General features: G+C 47.1%; 1 long non-coding RNA gene across 2 annotated transcripts in view; it reads left to right on the plus strand.

Moving 5' to 3' along the window:
* Nucleotides 1-6207: 6207 nt before the first annotated feature.
* The window catches only part of LOC129529361 (uncharacterized), a 68367-nt gene continuing 47623 nt past the window's right edge, over nt 6208-26951 (plus strand). For both annotated transcript variants that reach the window (XR_008674859.1, XR_010132432.1), the window contains exons 1-2: nt 6208-6306; nt 21551-21931. This is a non-coding gene — a long non-coding RNA (uncharacterized lncRNA). The remainder of the gene's footprint in view (nt 6307-21550; nt 21932-26951) is intronic.

Genomic DNA, 26951 nt, shown 5'->3' on the forward strand with positions numbered 1-26951 from the left:
AGTGCAGAGGAAGGCCAAGGCCATCTGCTGGAGAGTCCCCTCTTGCTCAGGGAAGGTCAACTTTTGTTCTAGTCAGTGCTTCAACAGATTGAGTGAGGCCCACCCACATTATAAAGGGCAATCTGCTTCCTCAGAGTTCATGAATCTAAGTGTTAATTTCTCCAAAACACCCTCCAAGTTGACACACAAAATCAACCTGCACCCAGGCCAGCACTAGGAATTGGGAATTGAGAACGTGTGTGGCCTGGTGGGCTGACCAACAGTCTAGACTCCAAACAGCCGTGGGTCTGGATCCTTAATCCGTGGCTAACCTGGCCTCCCAGATATTTAGTACAATACCCTCTCTCCCTCCACATTTTCTCATCTACAAAATGGGAATACTCTGAGGATATCAATCAAATACCATACTCTGATAACCTCTCATAACAATTCAGGAACTATTCAAACAGAGTTAAGCTGGTTCCTTCCCTGTGAGCAGGAACAACCCAAAGAATTTGTGAGTTAATACGTAGCTGAATCCAGCACAACACAGGTTCTCAGCCATCACATGGTTTAAAGGCTACAGACTCCCAGCCAGTGTGCCCGGGCTTGGATCCTGGCTCTGCCAATTGCTGTGTGACCAAGGGTGTGTTGCTTAACCTCGCTGAGCCTTGCTTTTTTCATCTGTAAAATGACACGACAGAGAGCCCTGGGCTCGAGGCCTTGCAGTGCAGATTAAATGAGAGACGCTGTGTGGAGTGCCTGGTGTTGGTGTCCCTTGTGGTGAGCCTCAGAACCCATCAGCCAGGGCTACTCCTTTCCAGACCCCGTCACCGTCGCCACTGACCCCCTCATGGGCACACATGCTACAGGGGTTTCAGTCCAAACCAATGCTTTTGGGCCCCAGCTCATATTGCTCTTCCTAGTAGACCCTTGCCCTGTCAAAAGCTATCAAATTAACATCTCAAAAGCCCTACATGGACGCAGTGACGAGAGCCTGTAGTCCCAGCTACTCAGGAGGCTGAGCCCGGGAGTTCAAGGCTGCAGTGAGCTATGGTCATGCCACTGCGCTCAAACTTGGGCAACATAGTGAGACTCCATTTCTTAAAAAAAAAAAAAAAAAAAAAAAAGCCCTTTGCTGTTGGGTTTCTTGCTATTGAGAAGCAGATGTTGGGAAGAAAGTCCCTTTGGGGGACGGTGGGATTCGTACTGTTCACCAACAAAGGAGCAGCTGCCCATGGCGGGCTGGTGGCCCTGGACCACCCTGAGGGATGAGTGAGATGCACATTCTCAAGCTGCAGTCATTACACCATCCCCCGACCCGCCACGGCTGGCTTTGACACCCACCAGAGAAGCCCAGGCCAGAGCAGCCTCCAGGGGAGCTGACTCAGGCAGGGTGGGAGCCGTGAACCAGAGGCAGCTGCAGAAACGTCCAGTGATGTAAGGCGGACGAGGCTGCTACGTGTGGCACGGCTTCTGCAGCTGACAATGCTGAGTGAGGCTCTCATGCACACGGTTGCAAAAAGGCCTTTAAAACAGCCACTATGTAGAAACAAGCATTTAAAAAACAGAGCAAGCCTGGCTCACGCCTATAATCCCAGCACTTTGGGAGGCCAAGGCGGGTGGGTGGATCATTTGAGGTCAGGAGTTCAAGACCATCCTGGGCAACATGGTGAAACCCCATTTGTACTAAAAATACAAAAAAGTTAGCCAGGTGTGATGGCACCCGCCTGTAATCCCAGCTACTTGGGAGGCTGAGGCAGGAGAATCACTTGAACCCAGGAGGCAGAGGTTGCAGTGAGCCGAGATCGTGCCACTACAATCCAGCCTGGGCAACAGAGTAAGATTCTGTCTCAAAAACAAACAAACAAAAAACAGAGCAAGATTCTATCCACCAAGCCAGTGTGAAATGGAATACTGGAGCTCATGTGTATTAGTTTCTAGGGCTGCCATAATACTTCGTCAAGAGTGGCTTGAAACAACAGAAATGTATTCTGTCAGTTCTGGAGGCCAGAAGTCCTAAGTCGAGGGGTTGGCAGGGCCCCACACCTTCCAAAGGCTGCAGGGGAGAATCCTTCCTTGCCTCCTCCAGCTCCTGCCGGCTTCTGGTCTTCCCTGGCTTGCAGCCACGTCACTCCAACCTCTGCCTCCATCTTCACATGGCCTTCTCCTGTCTTCCCAACTTTTTCTTTCCCTTCTCTTCTAAGTACACTTGCCATTGGCTTTAGAGTCCACCCTAATTCAGGATGATATCTCAAGATTCTTTTTTCTTTATTTTTTTTGAGATGGAGCCTTGCTCTGTCACCCAGCCTGGAGTGCAGTGGCATGATCTTGGCTCACTGCAACCTCCGCCTCCTGGGTCAAGTGATTCTCCTGCCTCAGCCTCCCGAGTAGCTGGGATTACAGGCGTTCGCCACCACACCTGGCTAATTTTTTATATTTTTGGTAGAGATGGGTTTACACCATGTTGACCAGGCTGGTCTTGAACTCCTGACCTCAGGTGATCCACCTGCTTTGCCCTCTCAAATTGCTGGGATTACAGTTGTGAGCCTCTGTGCCCGGCCTCAAGATAATTCCCACGTGTCATGGGAGGGACCTGGTCGGAGGTAGTTAAATCATGGTGGCAGGTTATTGAATCATGGGGGCAGGTTGTTCCTGTGCTGTTGTCGTGATAGTGAATAAGTCTCATGAGATCTGATGGTTTTATAAAGGGCAGTTCCCCTGCACATGCTATCTTACCTACTGCCATGTAAGACGTGACTTTGCTTCTCCTTTGCCTTCTGCCATGATTGTGAGGCCTCCCCAGCCATGTGGAACTGTGAGTTAATTAAACCTCTTTTTCTTTATAAATTACTCAGTCTTAGGTATTTCTTCATAGCAGTATGAAAATGGACGAATACACGAATTATATTTGCAAAGATGTGATTTCCAAATTAGGTCACATTCTTAGGTTTTGGGTGGACACAAAATTTGGGGGGACAGAATTCAACCCTCTACACTATACCATGAGATAGGCCTGTGAGGAGGGCTGGCTGGAAGATGGACAGCAGTTTCACAACATATAGTGGCTAATCCCAAGCCAGGAAGAAACCACTGTAATTGCAGAAATGCAGCATGTCCTTGGAACTGTCCTCATCTGGCTAGGCATGGCCCCTCTGAAGGTTCCTTTGCCTTGGCTGGTGGTGGCTGGAGGAGAGGAGGCGATGGTGTGTGGGCAGCCAGAGGGGCTGCTGAAGTTAGCCGCACGGCACCAGCATTAGCTCCCAGATCATCACACAGTTCTTGGAGGTATGAGGAAACCGAGGCACAGGGAGCATAAGAAACTTGCTCATAGTCTTAAACTTGCAGGTAGTAACTGACTGGGAGCTAGCTGGCTCCAAAGTCTGTGGTCCCACCCACTCTGATACCTGGCTGGAATCCCATCTTTACCTGGGGAACGTGGGCACATAGCGAGCCAGAACCTCGGTTTCCCAGGGCATAGGAGAAACTCCAGGAGCTCAAGTGAAGCTGGACCAAACTCACTCCATCCCTCCTCGAGGATGGATTTTTCTTCCACTAGTAAAAGGGTGAAAAGATGCACTTTGGGAGGGTGAAGTGGGAGAATCACTTGGGCCCAGGAGTTTGAGATCAGCCTGGGCAACATAGCAAGACCCCATCTCAAAAAAAAAAAAAAATGAAAAGACTTGCCACCTGACAGTCTGGTGAAGGTGGCAGGCGTCTGGCTTATCTTTTCTGAGCTCAGCTCTACCATGAGAGGTTGGACTGGGTCACTCCAACCCACAGGGGACCATGGAGACAGCTTGTGAGAGAGCCCTAAAGTAGAAGGGAAGATGAGGGATTTTGAGGTGGAGGCTTCAGTGAAAGAGAAAAGGATTTCTGGGCTTGACTGTGGTCCCCACCCCATGCAGCAGGTGGTCCCAGAAGGCCGCAATGGACAATAGGGGTAGGGGAGTCACAGGAGAGTGGACCTATTTTTATTTTATTTATTTTATTTTATTTATTTATTTTTTTGAGACAGAGTCTTGCTCTGTCGCCAGGCTGGAGTGCACAGGTGCGATCTCGGCTCACTGCAACCTCCGCCTCCCGGGTTCAAGCAATTTTCCTGCCTCAGCCTCCTGAGTAGCTGGGATTACAGACATGCACCACCACGCTCAGCTAATTTTTGTATTTTTAGTAGAGACAGGGTTTCACCATGTTGGCCAGGCTGGTCTCGAACTCCTGACCTCAAGTGATCCACCCGCCTCGGCCTCCCAAAGTGCTGAGATTACAGGTGTGAGCCACCACGCCTGGCCTATTTTTATTTTTTAATTTTTTTGAGATGGAGTCTTGCTCTGTTGCCCAGGCTGGAGTGCAGTGGCACAATCTCAGCTCACTGCAACCTCCACCTCCTGGGTTCAAGGGATTCTCATGCCTCACCCCCCTCCCCCCCCAAGTAGCTGGGATTACAGGCGTGTCCCACCACACCCAGCTAATTTTTGTATTTTTAGTAGAGATCACCATGTTGGCCAGGCTGGTCTCGAACTCCTGACCTCAGGTGACCTGCCCACCTTGGCCTCCCAAACTGTTCGGATTACAGGTGTGAGCCACCGTGCCCAGCCGGACCTATTTTTAAAAGCATGTTTATATAAGGCTGACTTGAGGGATGACATTTAAGCCAGTAGAGGCTTGAAATACAAAGAGAAGTGGAGGCAGGCATTTCAGGCACAGGAAATAGCCAGAAGGCCTTGAAATGGGAAGACCTGGGCTATTTGAGGAAGAGACAGACAGACACTCGTGTGGCTGGAGCTTTGTGCGGCAGCAGGCAGAGGGTGTGTGCTGAGGACAGACGGGAGTCTGAGTGTATTCACAGCACACCTGGGACTCCTCATCTGCATTTTAGAAAGCTCTCTGGATGCCATGTGGGCAATGAACTGTGGACAGAATCCTAGCCAGGCAGTGACTGCAATAGTCCAGACAGCGGGGACGGACCTGGGCCAGATGCTGGCTTGCGGGGTGGAGGGATAGGCGCATTTGAGGGGTGTTTTGGAGCTCAAGATGGCAGACATGACTGCTGATGATGTGAAATTTTAGGACTGTGTTATTGGAGAGGCCTTAGAGATTTGAATTTTACAGCCAGAAGCAGCCAACCCAGTGGGATTGCCCATGTCCGCCCAATTTCCCTGAACTCCCCTTCTGGGTGAAGAAGGGACTGAGGCCCGGGAAGGGTAGGTGCTTGTGTTGATCTGTCCAAGGAGCAGACACCAAATTCGCTTTCAAGGAAGTGGAGCCCAGGGCCGGGCTATTTTCCTCTTTTCCACAAGGGACACTGTTCACATAACCCACCCTCCTTCCAACACAGGGATACCGTTCACTCCATCGTGCTTCGTCTCACTCAGCCTCAGCTTGAAGCCCTCTGGCAACGGGGAGCTCATCACTTTGTGAGCTCAGCCCTAGACACTTTTCCCAGTCAGCCCTAGGCAGGCACCTCCTCCACATGTGGAATCAAAACCCAGCTCTATGGTCAGGCATGGTGGCACACGCCTGTAATCCCAGCACTTTGGGAGGCCAGGGCAGGCAGACTGCTTGAGCCCAGGAGTTCAAGACCAGCCTGGACAACATGGTGAAACCCTGTCTCTACAAATTACAAAAAATTGGCCAGATGTGGTGGCACGTGCCTGTAGTCCCAGCTTTTCAGGAGGCTAAGGTGGGAGGATCATCTGAGCCCAGGGAGGTTGAGGCTGCAGTGAGCCGAGATCGCACCACTGTGCTGCAGCCTGGGCAACAGAGTGAGAACAAAACCCCAGCTCTAGGTGTGCCCTCGGCCCCTCCAGGCAGCCTGTGTCCTCTCCCCAGGATTTAAGATCATGCCGCTCTTGTTTTGGGCTTTTTCAGGACAGTTAACTCTTAGGAAGAGGGGACCTCCAAACCTCTAAGTCGCCAAACCACCGCACCGCCCTGGGTGGAAGAAACCGCTTCGGCAGCAGAGGAAACAGCAGCTTCGCAGAGCAGCCTGGCCCCAGTGGCTACACAGGGTCTGTCTGGTCTCAGCTCTGGCCTCTGAGTCATTAGCGTTGTTTTCTTCTGAGGCCAGGGCTTCAGATTAGTCAGGGGCTCCTGTTTCCTGGCTGATGAAGCAGGTGGAAGAAACACAATCTGGCCGCCTAGAGGCTGCATGAAGCTCGTGACCCTGCGGGGTGACTACCGGAGCTCAGCTGGGTGGGACCAGAAACCACGTCTGGGCACTCCTGAGTCACAGGCTCAGAAGCCTTCACCTCCGCCTTCAGGCTGGCCCTCAGGCTTCCCTGCTCAGAGGCAGGGAATTGTGCAGCTGGAGTTTCATTTTCCAAGGTAACGTAGGGTTTTTATACTGTGCTAAATGAGAGAATGGGAAATGGAGCTTGGGTTGAGATGCCCACAGTGTAACACAAGCCTGCGGCGGGGGAGTCGGTTTCTCTGGGCGAGTACTTTTTTTTTTTCTTTGAGACATAGTCTCACTCTTTCACCCAGGCTCCAGTGCAGTGGTACCATCTCGGCTCGCTGCAGCCTCGACAGCCTGGGCTCAAGCAATCCTCCCACCTCAGCCCCACAAATAGCTGGGACTACAGGCATGTGCCACTACACCTGGCTAATTTTTGTATTTTTTGTAGAGACGGGGTTTCACTATGTTGCTGGATCAAATGACGTAAAGGGTTGAATTATGTACTCCCAAAAACATACTTGAAGTCCTAACCACCAGTACCTCAGCATGTAATGTTATTTGGAAATAAGGAGGGTCTTTACAGATGTAATCAACTTAAAATGGCACACCCTAAAGCAGTATGACTTGTGTCCTTCTAAAACAGGGAGATGTGGACACACGTAGACATGTATGGGGGGAGGATGTTGTGGACACCCAGGGAGAAGGTGGCACCAACAAGCCAGGGACGCCAAAAGCTGGGAGAGCCTGGAACAGATCCTTCCCTTGTGGAAGGAGCCAACTCAGCCAAGACCTTGATATCGGTTTGTTTTGTTTTGTTTTGTTTCTCAAGACGGAGTCTGGCTCTGTTGCCCATGCTGGAATGCAATGGTGTGATCTCATCTCACTGCAACCTCCACCCTCCAGGTTCAAGCAATTCTCCTGCCTCAGCCTTCTGAGTAGCTGGGATTACAGGCACCTGCCACCACACCTGGGTAGTTTTTTGTATTTTTAGTAGAGACAGGGTTTCACCATGTTGGCCAGGCTGGTCTCCAACTCCTGACCTCAAGTGATCTGCCTGCCTTGGCCTCCCAAAGTGGTGGGATTACAGGCATGATCCATAGTGCCTGCCAAGACCTTGATTTTGGACTTCCCACCTGCAGAGCTGGGAGACAGCATGTTTCTTTGTCTAAGCCACTAAGTTTGTGGTGCTTTTTTATGGCAGTCCTAAGAAACCAATTCTGTTTAGGTTTTTGAGGAACTGCCAAATCACTTCCCTCCACAGCTGCACCACTTTCATTCCCACCAACAATGTAAGAGGCCGCCAATTTCTCCACATCCCCGTCAAAACCTGCTATTTTCCATTTATTTATTTATATTTTGAGTCGGCGTCTTGCTCTGTCGCCCAGGCTGGAGTGCAGTGGTGTGATCTTGGCTCACTGCATCCTCTGCCTCCCAGGTTCAAGTGATTCTCCTGCCTCACCCTCCCAAGTAGCTGGGATTACAGGCGCCTGCCACCACGCCCAGCTGATTTTTGTATATTTAGTAGAATTGGGGTTTTGCCATGTTGGCCGGGCTGATGTTGAACTCCTGACCTCAAGTGATCCACTCGCCTCAGCCTCCCAAAGTGCTGGGATTACAGACGTAAGCTACCATGCCCAGCCTTCCTTAAAAAAATTTTTAAAAATTGCTGTCCTAGTAAGCATGGGGTGGGCTCTCACTGTGTCTTGATTTGCATTTCCCTAGTGAGCGCAGTGCTGAGCATCTTCACTGGCCATCTGTACGTCTTCTCTTATTTCTTATTTTTTTGAGATAGTCTCGCTCAGTCGCCCAGGCTGGAGTGCAGTGGTGTGATCTCGGCTCAATGCAACCTCCACCTCCCAGGTTCAAGTGACTCTCCTGCCCCAGCCTCCTGAATAGCTGGGACTACAGGCACCCGCCACCACGCCCAGCTAATTTTTTGTATTTTTAGTAGAGACGGGGGTTCACTGTGTTAGCCAGGATGGTCTCGATCTCCTGACCTCATGATCCGCCTGCCTCAGCCTCCCAAAGTGCTGGGACTACAGGTGTGAGCCACCACACCTGGCCCCTCTTCCTCTTATTTGTATTTAAGTCCCCAGTGCACAGCGCCCTGTCTGGTTTGCTCAGTCACTCCGTTTGGATGTGTGAGTGGATGGAAAGCCCTGGCCTTGGGCTTCCCCACCGCTTTCATTCAGTGTAGCCGGTTCATTAGGAACGTTACAGCAGCCCCATCCCGTTGCTTCTCAGTGGGCTTAGAATAAACCTGAATTCCTCACACAGTCGTCATGGGGGCTCCCCCGCTCCCCACCCACTTCACTTCTTACTATTCCCCTCTCATGATCAAGGGAGACTATGAAATATAGTGTGCACATGGGGATGTTTTTGAAAGATACACGAGGACAACAGACATCCACTGGGACTGTCTTAAGCACACCAGGAGGGGAGGTCAGCCTGGCCATTGCTCTCAGCCACACTGGCCCTAGTCTGTCCTTGAGCGTCTCAGCTCTTGCCCGTGTGGGGCTTTTCACAGGCTGCCCTGGAGCCCGGATGGCTGTTCTCTTGCTTTTCTCCCTTCTGGCTCTTTCCTGGCCTGCGGGTGTCACCTCCAGCGTCTCCTTCTCAGGATGCCTCTGCCAACATGCCTGTCTAGGGGAGACCTACCCTGTCACCCTCTCACTACTCCTTGCCTATTTTTTTTCATAGCATGGATCACAGTTTAGGATGATCAGTTCATTGCTTACCTGCTTTTTGTCTGCTTACTCTAGACTGTATTTATTTTTTATTTGAAACGGAATGGAACCAGCATGTTGCCCAGTGCCTGACAAAGTTAGATGACAAATCAATAGCTGTTGAAGGGATGAGTTACTCATAATGGTAAGAAAGGCACTGTCGGGTGGCTGTACAGATGACAGCTGGGAACTGATCAAACTTGTCTGAAGATCCACATTCTGTGAAGAGCAAACTCGCAAGCTGGAAAATATTAAACCAATGAGCAACGTTTGGCTCTCAAATTGTACTTTAACCAGGGCATGGGTTGGAATCATTGTCAATGGTGGTCATTTCTCCCTTAAGCTGTTGTGAAAATGGGTTTTTACAGCTCCTGGCTTCTTTCTTGTAGTTACTCATCCCCCCCCACCGCCATTCACTACCACCCCCACAATCCACCTGACACCTACCCATCCACCCACCCACCCACCATTCCAACCAATGTCCACACACTGTGCACCGTCTGCCTACCATCTAACCTCCCACCCCCTCCCGCACCCATGAAGCCAGCACACACCCACCCATCCGTGGCACTTGGGCGTGGTCGCGTGGCCCCACAGGAGGCTGAGTATTGCCAGTGGGGGGAGTGGTTGGCTTAGGGGAGCTCCCCTTCAAAGTGTCCAAAGATGAAGGTTATATGTGAATAAAACAATGAGGAGAGATACCTGAGATTTCTGTCCAGACCTGGTGATTTGGGGACACAGGAAGGCCCAGCCACAGAGGCAGGCATGGTTATTCCAAAGATCAGCCTGTGCCTCTATCTGCCTGGACCCAGTGGTTCTGTGCTTGACAATCTCCCACCCAAGGGGAGAGTCGTAGGGTGTCAGAAAGGGCCTCGAGGACGCTGCTGCTTTCACACGCAGCCCTTGCTTCTTTTTTTTTTTTTTGAGACAGAGTCTCGATCTGTCACCCAGGCTGGAGTGCAGTGGTGTAATCTTGGCTCACTGTAACTTCCACCTCTGGGGTTCAAGCAATTCTCCAGCCTCAGCCTCCTGAGTAGCTGGTATTACAGGCACACAACACCACGCCTGGCTAATTTTTGTATTTTTAGTAGAGACGGGGTTTCACCATGTTGGTCAGGCTGGTCTCAAACTCCTGACCTCGTGATCTGCCTGCCTCGGCCTCCCAAAGTGCCAGGATTACAGGCATGAGCCACCACCCGGCCAGCCCTTGCTTCTTTCTTGCCACCAGAAGATGAAAGAGAAAGTGTTTGGAGCCATAGAATGTTGAGCGTTACCAGGGCCTTCAGCTCCAGCCAATCCCTCCTTTGCAGAGGAGGAAGCCTGGGCCAGGGGCTACTGTTACCAAGGCCAAGCACAACCTTAGAGAGGATGCGATTCTGTTGTTTCATGGGATGTCCCCTTCTCTAACTCCGTAGTCTTTGGGAGATCACCATGCCTGCGTGCCATTTAGCTGGTAGTAAACGGTTACTTTCTTTGTGTCTTTTAAAGTTTTAAACGCTTGCTACAGACTAGGGAATTCTTTGTGTCTTAAACACAAGGGTGCTAACATCTATTGAAGAAGTCACACCAATGCTGTCAGGGGTTTTAATTTGCACTGGCTTATCTTATGCCTGGAGAGCCCCTTCTGGAAAAGTCTGCAGTCAAAGGGAAGCCAGAGCCCTAGTTCAAGGGAGGGAGGTTGCTGAGAATTAGCCAGGTGGTTTAAGCACCCGGCAAGCCTCAGTAATGGAGCGTGATGTATAACCCTGGGCTCTCCCTGCAGCCTCTCGGCATATCACTCACACCTTCTAGGCTGTCCTGTTGAGACTTGTGCCTGCTCCTGCAGAGCGCTGGGGCCTCTGAATGTTATTTCTCCTGCCTGACAAATCCAGACTTTCCCAAATTCAAAAGCACACCTCAAAAGAGAGATTACTTTATCGACGCCCTGGCAAGTACATTTTCCACCCCCACCATCCTGCCAAGTCCCCCATATTCTGCTATGGATTTGGCTTTTCACAGACTTATTTATTTAGTCCATTTAGAAAAACTGTACCTTTGGAGATAAAAGGTAGGGTAAAGAGAGGAAATAACAGTGGGAATACAGAAAAAAACAAAAGGCAGTGACCAGCATGCGTTAAAAGTCAATAAAATGCGGCCAGGTGCAGTGACTCACGCCTGCAATCCCAGCACTTTGGGAAGCCAAGGCAGGCGGATCACTTGAGGTCAGGAGTTCAAGACCAGCCTGGCCAACATGGTGAAACCCTGTCTCTACTAAAAATACAAAAATCAGCCAGGCATGATGGGGGGCGCCTGTAATCCCAGTTACTCTGGAGGCTGAGGTGAGAGAATTGCTTGAACCCGGGAGGCAGAGGTTACAGTGAGCCAAGATCACACCATTGCACTCCAGCCTGGGCAACAGAGCGAGACTCTGTCTCAGGGAAGAAAAAAAAAACCAATAAAATGCCTATTTGAAAGGGTTCTTCTTTGGTTCTCTTGTAATGGATTGACTGAGACTCCCCTCTCCGCAGTGCTAATGCTCAAAGGGAAAAGTGTCTTTACAAGCAGGCCCCATTTGCAGTGATATTCCAGAAGGCAGATGCCCCGGCCTGGGTATGTGTATGTCTGTGCTTCCTGGCCAGCTGCAGTTGAGGCTTCTCCTGCATGCATCTGTTATTGGTCCCCAGTTTTCTAGCGTGGGGATCAGAGGTGGTATCAACTGTTAGAGGGTTGGGGCAACTCTTAGAATTATGAATTTTCAGCCAGGCACTGTGGCTCATGCCTGTAATCCCAGCACTTTGGGAGGCTGAGGCGGGTGGATCACCTGAGGTCAGGAGTTCCAGACCAGCCTGGCCAACATGATGAAACCCTGTCTCTACGAAAAATACAAAAATTAGCCAGGTGTGGTGACAGACGCCTGTAATCCCAGCTACTCGGGAGGCTGGGACACAAGAATGGCTTGAACCTGGGACACAAGAATGGCTTGAACCTGGGAGGCGGAGGTTGCAGTGAGCCTAGATTGTGCCACTGCACTCCAGCCTGAGCGACACAGCAGGACTCCATCTCAAAAAAAAAAAAAAAAAGAATTATGAATTTTCTTTTTTTTTCTTTTAAAAGTCATTCTTGGCCAGGTGTGGTGGCTCACGCCTGTTATCCCAACACTTTGGGAGGCCAAGGCGGGCAGATCACCTGAGAGATCAGGAGTTCAAGATCAGCCTGGCCAACATGGTGAAATCCCATCTCTGCTAAAATACAAAAATTATCTGGGCATGATGGTGCACGCCTGTAGTCCCAGCTACTTGAGAGGATGAGGCACGAGAATCACTTGAACCCAGGAGGTGGAAGTTGCAGCGAGCCGAGATCCAAGATGGCACCACTGTACTCCAACCTGGGCAACAGAACGAGACTCCATCTCAAAAAAAAAAAAAAAAAAAAAAATCATTCCTTGCCAGACCAGCAATTCAGGCAGGTTACGGCAACAGGAGAGGATCCCACAGCTTGCTGAGCTTTGGGGTCATCTATAAATCTGTTTGCTGCTAATTTTCCTGGCACTTTGGTAGGTCAAGGCCGGCAGAGACCAGACTGGCCAACACGATGAAACCCCGTTCTACTAAAAATACAAAACAAATTAGCTGGGTATGGTGGCATATACCTGTAATCCCAGCTTCTTAGGAGGCTGAGGCATGAGAAATGCTTGAACCAGGGAGGCAGAGATTGCAGTGAGCCGAGATCACCCCGCTGCACTCCAGCCTAGGCAACAGAACGAGACTCTGTCAAAAAAAAAAAAAAAAAAAAAAAATTAGAAGGAGCCAGAAGCTAGACCTGGAATGCAGTAATGTCAAGACAGCTAATATTGGTCTCCTGGACAAATAATAACTGATCAAGTAAACTTTAAGTTGTGGCTTAAAAATGACACCCCACTATGTATGTGTGTGTGTGTGTGTGTATATATATATACACACACACATATATATACACACACACACACACACATATATGTATATATAAGTGAATACCAGATAGTTGAAAGATTTAAACATAAACTACTTCATGTCTGTTGCCTCATGGTCACAAAGTGGCTGCTCACCTCCAGCATCACGTTTTTTAGGCATTGTTAAAAAGCTGCTAAAATGACTTCCTCGAAGCCTTGGTAATTTCCACTTATATTTCACTGGCCAAGATCTAGCTGTAAGGGAGATTGGGAAAAACGAATGTCTTTATGTGGGTACATAGCTCACCCCAAACAATACTGGAGTTTTTTAAAGAAAAAATGATGGAAGGGATAATAGGTATACAACTAGTAGCATCTGCCCAGTGTCTCACTGACTAATTGTTGTAAGATGTTGGGGGAAGAGAGAAACAATGACATCTGGGCTCTAGGCCCCAGGGACTGGAAAGCCAATGACACTGTCTACTGATTTGGAAACATAAGGTTGGGAAATCAATACTTCTCTTTTAGCCATATTCAGTTTGAGATGCCTGTGAGATTTCTGAGTAGAGAAATCAAGGAGACAGTGGAACATGCATACCTGCAGCTCCAGGATATACAGATTTGAGAGAGCAGCATATGAATGAAATTTTAAAACCATGGACTGGATGACATCACCAGGCAGAGAAGAGGAGAAAGTCTAGGACAGGCTGGATACAGTGGCTCATGCCTGTAATCCCAGCACTTTGAGAGGCAGAGGTGGGTGGATCACCTGAGGTCAGGAGTTCAAGACCAGCCTAACCAACATGGCGAAAACCTGGTTCTACTAAAAATACAAAAATTAGTCGGGCATGGTGGCAGGCACCTGTAATCCCAGCTACTTGAACCTGGGAGGCAGAGGTTGCAGTGAGCCAAGATCGTGCCTCTGCACTCCAGCCTGGGCGATAAGAGTGAAACTCTGTCTCAAAAAAAAAAAAAAAAAAAAAAAAAAAAAGGTCAGGACAAAGACCTGGGTCTGGAGGGAGGAAGAGCAAACGAAGAGATTGCATCAGAACCTGCAGTGTTCCCCCAAGCCCCAGGAGGAAGGTTTCCAGGATGAAGAAGTGGTCAAATATGTGACTTGGCTGCTGCCACTGTGAGTAAGATAAGGATAGAAAACCAGCTGGTGGTTTTGGCAAAATACGGGCCATTCGTGTCCTTGATAAGAACTTTTACTCACTGTCTGGTGGACGTAGCCACTCCCTTAATGATGCACACTTGACTTGTCTATTTTTTTTTTTTTTGACCCCCCTAGATCCCATAGACTGAGAGTTGTATCTTTTTTCTCTGCTTTTTTGCTAATGAAGGCAATGCTACAATGAGAATCTTGTGCATATATGTTTGCAAACCTGTGAAAGTATTTCTTTTGGATAAGGCCTAGAAACCATTGAGTCAAAACATATGCATATGTTAAATTGTAATCCATATCGTCAGATGTCTACTAAATAGTTATACCGGTTTACATTCCCACCAGCAGTGTTTTTGAGTTTTAGTTTCACGTAAAATTGTATCTTTGCTAATCTGGTAGTTGAAAACTCTTGTTAACTTCATTTGAACTTCTTTTTTTTCCATTGGATATTTGCATTCATATTTTTCCCCATGTTTCTTTTCAGTTATTCTTTTTTCTTTTCTTTTTTTTTTTTTTTTGAGACGGAGTCTTACTCTTTCATCAGGCTGGAGTGCAGTGGCGTGATCTCGGCTCACTACAACCTCCACCTGCCGAGTTCAAGCGATTCTCCTGCCTCAGCCTCCTGAGTAGCTGGGAATACAGGCACCTGCCACCACGCTCAGCTAATTTTTGTATTTTCAGTAGAGATGGGGTTTCACTATGTTGGCCAGGATGGTCTGGATCTCTTGACCTCGTGATCCGCCTGCCTCGGCCTCCCAAAGTGCTGGGATTACCGACGTGAGCCACCGCACCCGGCTCTTTTTTCTTGTTGATTTATCAGAGCTCATATATATACATATATATTTATATATACACATACACATATATAATTTTTTTCCAGTTTATGGTTACCTTTTGATTTGTAAGTGGTTTTTCTTGCCAACTTTAAATTCTGTATTTATTACATAGTTAAATTTGTCAGTTTTGTTCTTTTTTGCTTGGAAAGGCCTTCATCACCCCAATATTATAAAAATATTCATTTTCTTCTATGTTTTATAGTTTCTTTTTAAGATCGAATATTTGATCTCCATAGAGTTATTCTGGTATCAGAAAAGAGGTTGAAAGCCAGGCTTTATTTTCCAAGTGGTTAGCCAGCTGTTTCAACACCATTTCTTGAACAATTTATTTTTCCCCAATCAATTTAAAATGCCACTCTTATTATTCAATGAATATCCACATATTGGTGGCTCCATTTCTGAATTATTTTTTGTTCCATGAGTCTACCTATGAATTTGTCTACTGCTGTACCAGTACCGTACTGTTTTAATCACTGTAGCTTTATGTGTCGGTTAGGAAGCCTTTCTGTTGCCAGTGCTGGAAAATCCATCTTAAACTGGTTTACGCACAGGGCAATGTATTGACTCAAATAAATGAAAAGACCGGGAGTGCTGAAAGTCACCAGGATCCTTTCTTTTTCCGTCACTTGACTTTGCTCCCAAACTACGCCAGAGCCTGTCTCTTTGAAGGTTCAAGTCCAGCTGCCTCTCTCTGGCTGCTGCACGAGCCCTGTTGGCTCTTATGGGCATTAATGGGATCACAGGCACATCCTGGGGCAGGCCTGAGTCAATGCCAGGGTGGAGTCAGCTTCACCCAAAGTACTTGGGCTAAGAGGGAAAATGGGGTCCCACGCAGGGAAAGTGGGTGTGTCACCGGAATGGAAGGTAAGAGCCAGTAGTAGCTGGGCAGTGAGACCAAAGGATGTCTTCCATTAGTGAATCACTGTCGGTCCCCTGCAGACCATGCGTCCCTTGTTTCTCCTCATTTCCATAAATTCCCTGGCTATTCTCATGTGTTAATTTTTTTTTTTTTTTGAGATGGAGTTTCGCTTTTGTTGTCCAGGCTGGAGTGCAATGGCACAATCATGGCTCGCTGCAACCTCCACCTCCTGGGTTCAAGCGATTCTCCTGACTCAGCCTCCCAGGTAGCTGGGATTACAGGTGCCTGCCATTACACCCGGCTAATTTTTGTATTTTAGTAGAGACGAGGTTTCACAATGTTGGTCAGGCTGGTCTTGAACTCCTGACCTCAGCTGATCCACCCACCTTGGCCTCCCAAAGTGCTGGGATTACAGGCGTGAGCCACCACGCCCGACCTCATGTGTTAATTCTTACATTTGAATTCAGAAAATAATTTTTTCAAGTTCTAAAAGAGAAAAATGAAAGCTTATATTCGATTGCATTGGATTTATAGATTGATCTCAGGGAAAAGGACGCCCTTACAGTACTGAGCGTATTGAGTCATCCTATCCAAACGCATGGGCTACTAAAAATACAAAACTTAGCTGGGTGTGGTGGTGGATGCCTGTAGTCCCAGCTCCTCAGGAGGCTGAGGCAGGAGAATCATTTGAACCTGGGAGACAGAGGTTGCAGCCAGCCGAGATTGCGCCACTGCACTCCAGCCTGGACAACAAGAGTGAAACTCCGTCTCAAAAAAAAAAAAAAAAAAAAAAAAATCACGATTTAGTTCTTCTTGAAAAACAAAGTAGAAAGATCACAAACTCGTTTTATCGTTTTTTTAAAAGGCAGGGGTCGGGAACACAAATAATAAAATTAGGATCAAGTAAGGGAAATAATTACAAGACAATATTTAGGCAACCTGTGCTAATTAAATGGTCTTCTAGGAAAGTATGTCTTACTAAAATTGACCACAGAAAAGATGGAAAGGGTTACTTAGTAATTTTGGTAAAAATGGAAATAGTTGTCAATGAACGATTCCCCCACAAAGACTTCACATTCAGATGGTTTCATGGCAATTCTGCCAACTTTTTGTTTTGAATTTCCAGCTTTTACTTTAAGTTCAGGCGTACATGTGCAGGATGTGCAGGTTTGTTACACAGGTAAATGTGTGCCATGGTGGTTTGCTGCACAGAGCATCCCATCACCTAGGTATTAAGCCCAGCATCCGTTAGCTACTCTTCCTGGTCCTCTCCCTCCTCTCACCCCTCACCCTCCCACAGGCCCAGTGTTTGCTGTCCCCGCCCCCACCCCCAGCCCCTCACCGTGTGTCTATGTGTTCTCATCATTTAGCTCCCACTTATGAGTGAGAACATGCAGTATTTGGTTTTCTGTTTCTGTGTTAGTTTGCTAAGGATAATGGCCTCCAGCTCCATCCATGTCCCTGCAAAGGACATGATCTTGTTCCTTTGTATGGCTGCATAGTATTCCATGGTGTAAATGTACCATATTTTCTTTATCCAGCATCTATAAGGAACTTAAATAAATTTACAAGAAAAAAACAACCCCATTAAAAAGTGGGCAAAAGGCTGAGCATGATGGCTCATGGCTGTAATCCCAGCATTTTGGGAGGCCAAGGCGGGAGGATCATTTGAAGTCAGGAGTTCGTGACCATCCTGGGCAACACGGCGAAACCCCATCTCTACTAAAAATACAAAAATTAGCAGGCATGGTGGCATGCACCTGTAATCCCAGCTACTCAGGAGGCTGAGACAAGAGAATCGCTGGAACCCAGGAGGTGGAGGTTGCAGTGAGCCAAGATCATGCCACTGTGCTCCAGCCTGGGTGACAGAGCAAGACCCTGTCTCAAATAAATAAATAAATATTGATACAAATGCTAAATAAAACATTAGAAAATAGATCCCATAAAGATAAATGTACACCATAAATGAATTTATTCAAAATCCATCCCAGAGGACTCAGTAGTTCAAAGGAGAAAAATAATACAAGCATCACAAGATGAGCCATTGAGACATTTGATAAACTTCCACCGCCTTTTCTAATCGGAAAGAGAAGGCAATCGTGAAGAAGTTCTTGCCTTCTACTCCAGTGACACACCCACTTTATCTTCCTGGTACCTTCTATTCCAGTGACACACCCACTTTCCCTTCATGGCACCTGTTTCCCTCTCAGCCCAAGCACTTTGGGTGAAGCTAACTCCACTCTGGCATTGACTCAGGCCTGCCCCAGGATGGGCCTGCGACCCCATGAATGCCAATAAGAGCAAGTGGGGTTCACGAAGCAGCCAAAGAGAGGCAGCTGGACTTGAACCTGGGAAGAGACAGGCTCTGGCTTAGGTTGGGAACAAGGTTGAGTGACAGAAGTTAGAAGTTCTTTATGCCTTTTTTTTTTTTTTTTTCTGAGAAAGAGTTTTGCTCTTGTTGTCCAGGCTGGAGGGCAGTGGCGCAATCTCGGCTCACTGCAACCTCCGTCTTCCGGGTTCAAATGATTCTCCTGCCTCAGCCTCCCGAGGAGTTGGGACTACAGGCATCTACCACTATACCCAGCTAAGTTTTGTATTTTTAGTAGAGACGGGGTTTCCCCAGGTTGGCCAGGCTGGTCTTGAACTCCTGACCTCAGGTGATCCGCCCGCCTTGGCCTCCCAAAGTGCTGAGATTTCAGGAGTGAGCCACCGTGTCCAGTGATAAATCATGAATTTGCTAACAATTCTTCTGTTTTCCCTTCTGTTTCCTTTAAGTTTTGTATTAATTTTTCTAAGTCCCTCCTCCCTGCAGAATACTGGGTTCACTTTTGCTTTCCGTGAAGTATTTAAGAATATAAATATCATTTTGCCTTCAGCTTTGACCTTGTCCCATGAGGTTTTGATATATAATATCCTCATTATTGTAATTTCCTAGATAGGCTGCAGTTGTAGTTTTATTTCCTCTTTAAAATGAGGAAAAACAAGATTTTTTTTACATTTCCGATAGGTTGAGTATTAATTTTCTTTTTGCTTCAACCTTATTATTTTTAGTTTTATTGTAGCTTGAGAACGTGGTTTCTATTTCACTTCTTAGAATTTATTGAGGTTTTCTTTGTGATCTAATATATTGTAAAATTGTGTAAGTCTCCTATTGTTTTTGAAAAGACAGTGTATTCTATTTTCTCTTTCCTTTCAGGACACAGAATTAGACATACATGTACAGTGTAAGATCAACCTTGCCCATCTTCTTATTCAGACCCTCTGCATCTTATTTTTTATTTTATTTATTTATTTTTGAGACGGAGTCTTGCTCTGTCGCCCAGGCTAGAGTGCAGTGGCGCGATCCCGGCTCACTGCAAGCTCCACCTCCTGGGCTCATGCCATTCTCCTGCCTCAGCCTCCCGAGTAGCTGGGACTACAGGCGCCCACAACCACGCCTGGCTAATTTTTCTATTTTTAGTAGAGACAGGGTTTCACCATGTTAGCCAGGAAGTTCTCGATCTCCTGAATTTGTGATCCACCTGCCTCGGCCTCCTAAAGTGCTGGGATTACAGGTGTGAGCTACCGTGCCTGGTCAGCCTCTGCATCTTTTTTACCCGCTTACTTGATGATAGGGACTGAGAGAAGTGAGTTAAAATATCCTACACTAATATGTTACTGTCCTGTTGCAGATCCTGAGAAATATCTTTTCACTGTGGATCATGAGGTTCATAATCAAGTGATCTTTTCGTATAACTTACTGAGTTTTTCTTGAATTCAGCTTTCTCAGATGTGACTATTATACACTTTCCCTTGCTTCCTTTTTATTCAGGGACCATCATTTATTTAGGTACCATCATATTATTTTGCTTGTAATTTGACTTTCAGCTGTTCTGAACCACCTTGTTTTAATATATCAGCATATATTTAGAGTTATCTTTTTAAATGTAATGCGAGGCCGGATGCGGTGGCTCACACCTGTAATCCCAGCACTTTGGGAGGCCGAGGCGGGCGGATCAACTGAGGTCAGGAGTTCATAGGCCAGTCTGGCCAACATGGCGAAACCCCATGGTGGTGAGCGCCTGTAATCCCAGCTACTCGGGGGACTGAGGCAGGGAGAAGTGCTTGAACATGGGAGGCGGAGGTTGCAGTGAGCCAAGATGGCACCATTGCGCTCCAGCCTGGGCGACAGAGCGAGACTCAGTCTCAAAAAAAAAAAAAAAAAAACAAGTAATGTGAGAATTTTTAGATTTTATCAAGCTTATTTGACTATATTATAATTGATTACCTCTATCTAAAACTCTCTCTGTGTATGTAATTTTAGTACTTTCTTGCTCTTTCTTTGGTTTCTATCTTTTGTTATGTTTTTCTCTTCTTTGAATTCAGAAGGCAGATAGTCTTTGGGGTTCTGCTAGTGATTACTTGCACAACTTTTTTTTTCTTTATTTCTTCTAAAAAAATAAAACCGAGATACATGTGCAGAGCGTGCAGGTTTGTCACATAGGTATCCGTGTGCCGTGGTGGTTTACCACACCCATCAACCCATCCCCTAATTCCCTCCCCTCACCCTCCACCCCTGACAGGCCCCGGTGTGTGATGTTCCTCTCCCTGTGTCCATGTGTTCTCATTGTTCGACTTCCACTTATGAGTGAGAACATGAGGCGTTTGGTTTTCTGTTCCTGTGTTTGTTTGCTGAGGATGATGGCTTCCAGCTTCATCCATGTCCCTGCAAGGGACATGATCTCATTCCTTTTTATGGCCGGCTACTTTCGCAACTTTAAATAGTATCCTTAAACCTATTTTTCACAATGTATGAAATTCAGTAACATAACCATCCCTCTTTATTTTCTCATATAAAAGATGAGAAAATGGGCCAGGTGTGGTGGCTTATGCCTGTAATCCCAGCACTTTGGGAGGCTGGGGCAGGAGGATCGTTTAAGCCCAGGGGTTCAAGGGTGCAGTTATCTATGATTGCACCACTGCACTCCAGCCTGGGTGACAGAGCAAGATGCTGTTTCAAAAAAAAAAAAAAAAGAGAGAGAGAGAAAATGTACTCTTGGAGCATCTATTTCTCCATTTCCTAATTTTATTTACTTGTTCTGGAGTGTTTGTCCTACTTTATATCATTGTCTGTTGAAAATAATGAAATAGTCCTCTCTTTCCCAGGAATTACAATATTCTTGTAATTAGAGCTTCTGCATTACTTGGATGTAATTTATAGTTAATAGATTCAATGCTCTGTGCTGATTTTTAATCATATGACTTCCTCATTTCTAATTTATTTATTTATTTATTTATTTTTAAAACAGAGGTGAGGCCTTGCCCTCAGACCCAGGCTGGTCTTGAACTCTTGGGCTCAAGCGACCCTCCTGACTCAGCCTCCCAAAATGCTGGGATTACAGTCATGAGTCACCTCATCCAGCCTAAGTTAATTATTTTAATCTTATCTTTAAAATAGATTGTGTCTTCAAGTAGATTTTTTGAATCTTATTGAGGTATACTTGCAGTATACTAAATTGCATGTATCTAAAATGTACAACTGGATCAGTTTAGGTTCACACACACCTATGAAACCATCACTGCAATAAAGAGAATAGCTATTTCCATCTGAGGAAAAGCAACTCTCTATATGGAGGATGGACAACCCAAATATCTAATGTACCGCTAATTTTATAGACCTAAAAATACAATAGAACAAAGGGAATAGAAAAAAATTAAAAGCATAATAAAAACAGAATTTCCTGAAATGAAGGAAGACATAAATGTTTACATCAAAGAAGTCCTTCATTATAATAAAGAACTATAAACTCTGAGTGAAATTTTTGAAAGACAAGCTTAAAAAGAATATGGCAAAAATAAAGTTATATGCTAAGAAAAGTAGTCTAACTTCAGATTTCTTCTTTTCTTTTCTTTTCTTTTAGAGGCAGGGTCTCAGTCTGTCACCCAGGCTGGAGTACAGTGGCACCATCTTGGCTCACTCTAGCCTCGACCTCCTGGGCTCAAGTGAGCCTCCTACCTCAGTCTCCCAAAATGCTGGGATTACAAGCATGAACCACTGTGACTTGCCTTCTTGGAAATTTTAAATGAAAGAAGAAGATGGAATAATGCCTACTGAGGACTATGTTTGAGGGGTGTTGTATGACCCCGTTTTCCATACCCAGCCAACTTGTCACGTGACAAGTCCACAGAAAGATATTATATGGCCAGGAATCTATGAACTAGTCTGCCCTAAAATGTACCTGACTACAGCTAACATCATATCACATGATGAAAGACCGCGTTGTTTTCCCCTGAGGTTGGCAGTAAGTACACTCACTTTCAATACTTCTGTTCCCCATGGTTCTGGAGGTTGCAGACATGGCAATAGGTAAGGAAAAGACATAAACATAGGAAATGACAAAATATAGAGTTTTATGTAAATGGAACCATATGGTAGTTACCTGGGGATGCGGTGGAGAGAGGGAGAGGTTGCCTAAACTTGTGGGTGATAGAAATATTTATCTTAATTGTCAAAAATAATATGGGAGAAATTTCCCTTTCCTGTCTTCCTGAGCACGGCTGGAATCATCCCCTTAGCATTTACTCTGCAAAGTGGCATCTCACCGTCTCTTTTCTCTTTAGATCTTTAGTTGTTTGAGTGGTTGCCTTAGTGTTTGGGAGGAGGACGGAGGCTGTGGTTTCTGGAAACTCCGGCCCTTTGGCTTCTCTCTGAATGTGTTGACTCCGTGGGAAACTGGCTGTTCTGTGCATGTGGGGGTAACCTTTGTATTTCAGTTTGTTTTTCTGCATTGGTGTGAGGCAGTCACTTCACTGAGGAGTTGAGCTGGAGTTGTGCCTTGCAGCCTGGCCTGGAGACTTCTGTTGTGTGTGTGAGCGCTTGTTTTTATCCAACAGTCGCCGCTTGCCTGCAGCTGCGAAGTATGTGTGTGTCTCCAGATCTCCCCGGTTGAGAAGGGAGGGCCTCTCTGAGGAGTCGACATTTGAGGAGAAACTTGAATGAAGGAAAGGAAGGAGCCATTTGGAGATTGTGGGGAAGAGCATGCCAGGGAGAGGGAACAGCAGATAAGGAAGCGCAGGGCCGTGGGGGCTTCGTGCTGTTTGGCCAAGAGCCTCTTCCTCCTGTCTCGCTGGTCTGCAGCGGGAAGAGTGTCCGAATGAGCCCACTCATGCCTTTAGCTCTTCTAGGCCAGCAGGGATTTCAGGGTTGCAGGGAGCCCTTCGGAACTTCCTTCTCTTCCTGTGACGACCCTCACCGTGCTCCCAATCACATGTCTGTGTGTATCCCTGGTGTGTTCTTTCTCACTTACACCCAGCCAGTGGCCTTTGATGTTTATGACAAGAGGCCGAAGCTCTTCGTATTTTCAGATGAAATGGAGTTTTCTTTCTCATGGAACTCAGTTATCCATCGTCCCTTTGTCCTTTTGCTCCTGAGAATACATGTGTCTGCTCCATGCTGCGCCAGCCCAGTCATGGAACTCAATGTTTCTGCAGTTTCCCTCCGAACATTTCTAGTTGCCCAAAGGCATTCGTGGTTTCACAAATTTTACTGAAGGTTTAGTATGGAGACGGCAGAGAGTTGCATCTTGTACTCCATTGCAAACAATGGAAAATCCTCCTTCGATGCTACTCTGTAGGTTACCCCTAGGTTACCCCTCAGTGGGTGCCACCCCTTAGAGATCGTTCTCACTCTGGGAGTGGTCAGAGAGGAGCGCAGGGCTGTCCATGTCCCTCCCACATGGCTGCTGCCTCCTCCTTCCTGACTGCAGCCTCGGGCTGGGAGCTCCCGTCTTCCTCCCTGGTCACAGCTTGGGAAATCATCTCCTATTACATGTTTTAAAAATTGAGGTGAAATTCACATAACATAAAATTAACCATTTAAAAGTGTACAATTCAGGCGTCCAACATGGTGAAACCACGTTTCTACTAAAAATATAAAAAATTAGGCGTGGTGGTGCACACCTATAGTCCCAGCTACTTGGGAGGCTGAGGCGGGAGGATTGCTTGAACCCAGGAGGTGGAGGTTGCAGTGAGCCAACATCATATGACTGCACTCCAGCATGGGCAACAGAGGGAGACTCGGTCTCAAAACTAAATAAATACATAAAAGTGTACAATTCAGTAGCATTTAGTACATACACAATGTTGTACAATCACATCTATCTAGTGAAAAATATTTTACTCTTGAAAAATGTCTTAATCATCCCCAAAGAAAATGCCATATTTCATTAGGAATTCACTGTCTATTCCTCTCCTCACAGCCCCTGGCAACCACCAATGGGACTGGGCTGATGCAGTGGGGCACACACATGGCACATGGGACATCTGTACATTGGACTATTATTCAACCATTTAAAAAAATGGGCCAGGTGCTGTTGCTCAGGCTGGTAATCTCAGCACTTTGGGAGGCCAAGGAAGGAGAATCACTCAAGGCTGGGAGTTTGCGACTAGCCTGGGCAACATAGAAAGAACCCATCTCTGCAAAAAAAATTAAAAAATCAGCCAGGTGTATGGTGCATGCCTGTGGTCCCAGCTACCTGGGGGGCTGGGGTGGGAGGATAGCTTGAGCCTGGGAGGTCCAGGCTGCAGTGAGCCACATCTCGCCACTGCACTCCAGCCTGTGTGACATAGTGAGACCTTGTCTCAAAAAAAAAAAAAAACAACTCTGTTTTTGAGACGGAGTCTTGCTCTGTCACCCAGGCTGGAGTGCAGTGGCATGATCTCGGCTCACTGCAACCTCTGCCTCCCAGGTTCAACCAATTTTCCTGCCTCAGCCTCCTGAGTAGCTGGGATTACAGGCACCCACCACCACGCCTGGCTAATTTTTTTTTTTGTATTTTTAGTAGAGATGGGGTTTCGCCATATTGGCCATGCTGGTCTTGACCTGCTGACCTCAGGTGATCCACCCGCCTTGGCCCCGCAAAGTGCTGGGATTACAGGCGTGAGCCACCGCGCCCACCAAAAAAGGTAGTTCGGATCTGTGCTACAACATGAATGAATCTTGGACATTATGCAACTTCATATAAATGCAGTCACATAATATGTGGCCTTTTGTATCTTTTTTTTTTCATTTAACGTAATGTTTTCTTGGAGGTCCAGCCACACTGCGGCATGTATCAGAATGCACGTGGAGAGTTTACTATCTCTGTATGGCTAGACCATATTGTGTTCCTCCATTGGTCTGTTGATGGACATTTGAGTTGTTTCTTCCTTTTGGCTATTGTGGGTAATGCTGCTATGAACATTTGTGTAGAAGTGTTTGTTGAGTTCCTGCTTTCACCTGTTTTGGATATATTCCTAGGAGTGGAATTGTGGGGTCATTATTGCATTTTAATTAGAAGGACTCTCTACTTTCTGAAATGTGTTGGTGACATCATTGTCTGTGGCTTTTTGAGGATTCCTGTCCATCATTTCACATTTTCTGAATTCTCCAGTTTCACCTACTTGAAGGTCTCCCATAGAACCACTCATGGACTCCAAGGTGCCTGTTGTGAAGGCCTTGACCCCTCTCACATGCTGCTCTTGTTTTGCACTGAAATACTAAATAAGAGGAACAGTGCTTTGCCGTTGTCAGGGGCCGAGGGGGAAGGAGGAGACAGAGATGGGGTGAAGCTGTCCTTTTTTTTTTTTGAGGTGGAGTCCTGCTTTGTCACCCAGGCTGGAGTGCAATGGCGCAATCTGGGCTCACTGCAACCTCTGCCTGCCGGGTCCAAGTGATTCTCCTGCCTCAGCCTCTCGAGTAGCTGGGATTACAGGTGCATGCCACCACACCTGGATAATTTTTTGTGTTTTAGTAGAGATGGAGTTTCACTATGTTGCCCAGGCTAGTCTCGAACTCCTGAGCTCAGGCAATCCACCTGCATTGGCCTCCCAAAGTGCTGGGATTATAGGCATGAGCCACTGTGCTTGGCTGAAGCTGTCATTCTTTAGCTGCCATTGGACCCTCCCTTGCCAGCAGAATCAGAGTCATTGCTGCAAGACCAGTGACCTGGAGCAGCCCTATGAGGGAAGGAAGGTCAGTGCTACCACCTGTGGCTCTTGGATCAGGCAGAGGAGTCTGATGAGAGTGTCATCTGCTAATCGGAGTGTGAACTTGAGCCTGCAAGAGGGTGGAGTCTATTATAGATGGACAGGGCAGCTAAGGAGCCCACTGCTCCTGGGCCTCCCAAAGTCTCCTTCTCGTCCCATTGCCCTCATCCCTGTGCTCCATTCTTCCTCCTCCAGACTTCATGCTCTAGGAAACCAGATTAATTTTGTAGTTAACCCAACCTCCAAAGGCAGCTTCTGGGCTGAGGCCTCTCCCAAGGATGTTCTTGGGTTGTGTAGGCTGCCAGGTGGTTCTAGACTTAAGTCTATCTCAGAGCCAGCCCCTGGTTGTCCCTTTTCGTGCCCTTTCCCCTCCACCCTCAGGCAGTTGAGCTTGCTGAGGCATCAGGCTCTATACCTTAGTGGGAGTCAAAGCTGGTTTGCTAGCTTTCCAAGGAACAACTCCAGCCTCCTGCCTTCCCTGCATCCCCCTCCAATTAAAATACAGACCTGGGTCGGCAGTGGCTCAGGCCTGTCATCCCAACATTTGAGAGGCCGAGGTGGGTGGATTGCTTGAGGCTAGGAGTTTGAGACCAGCCTGGCCAACATGGTGAAACCCCGTCTCTACTAAAAATACAAAAATTAGCCAGGCATGGTGGCGCAAGCCTGTAGTCCCAGTTACTCAGGAGGCTGAGGCATGAGAATTGCTTGAACCTGGGAGGTTGGAGGTTGGAGGTTGCAGTGAGCCAAGATTGTGCCGCTGCACTCCAGCCTGGGTGACAGAGTGAGACTCAGTCTCAAAAAAACAAAACAAAACAAAACAAAACACAGACCTGAAATTTAGCTGGGGCTATGTCTGGTCCTGCACATACAAGAGCGAATGACGTGGACAGTCTCTGAACTCAGACCCTAGAGTCTAATGGAAGATTCAGAAAAACGTGTGTTCCAATTAATAAAATACTTACACATTCTGAGAAAAACTGTGTGGGAAATGAACAGTGTGCTGAGATAATGACTCACTGGGATGTGGGGGCTGCTTTGGGTAAGGAGCCAGTCACTCCTTCTATATGATCTGTATTTAATCCTTCCTTCTGGAGTTTTTTCAGGTCCTTTTTCTTTTATGTTCAGAAATTTCATGAGGATGTATCTTAATTTTTTTTTTTTTTTTTTGAAACGGAGTCTCGTTCTGTCACCCAGGCTAGAGTGCAATGGCTCGATCTCGGCTCACTGCAAGCTCCGCCTCCCGGATTCACGCCATTCTCCTGCCTCAGCCTCCCGAGTAGCTGGGACTACAGGCGC

The sequence above is a fragment of the Gorilla gorilla genome, chromosome 22 (genome assembly GCF_029281585.2).
Source record: "Gorilla gorilla gorilla isolate KB3781 chromosome 22, NHGRI_mGorGor1-v2.1_pri, whole genome shotgun sequence".
Taxonomy (NCBI): Eukaryota; Metazoa; Chordata; class Mammalia; order Primates; family Hominidae; genus Gorilla; species Gorilla gorilla.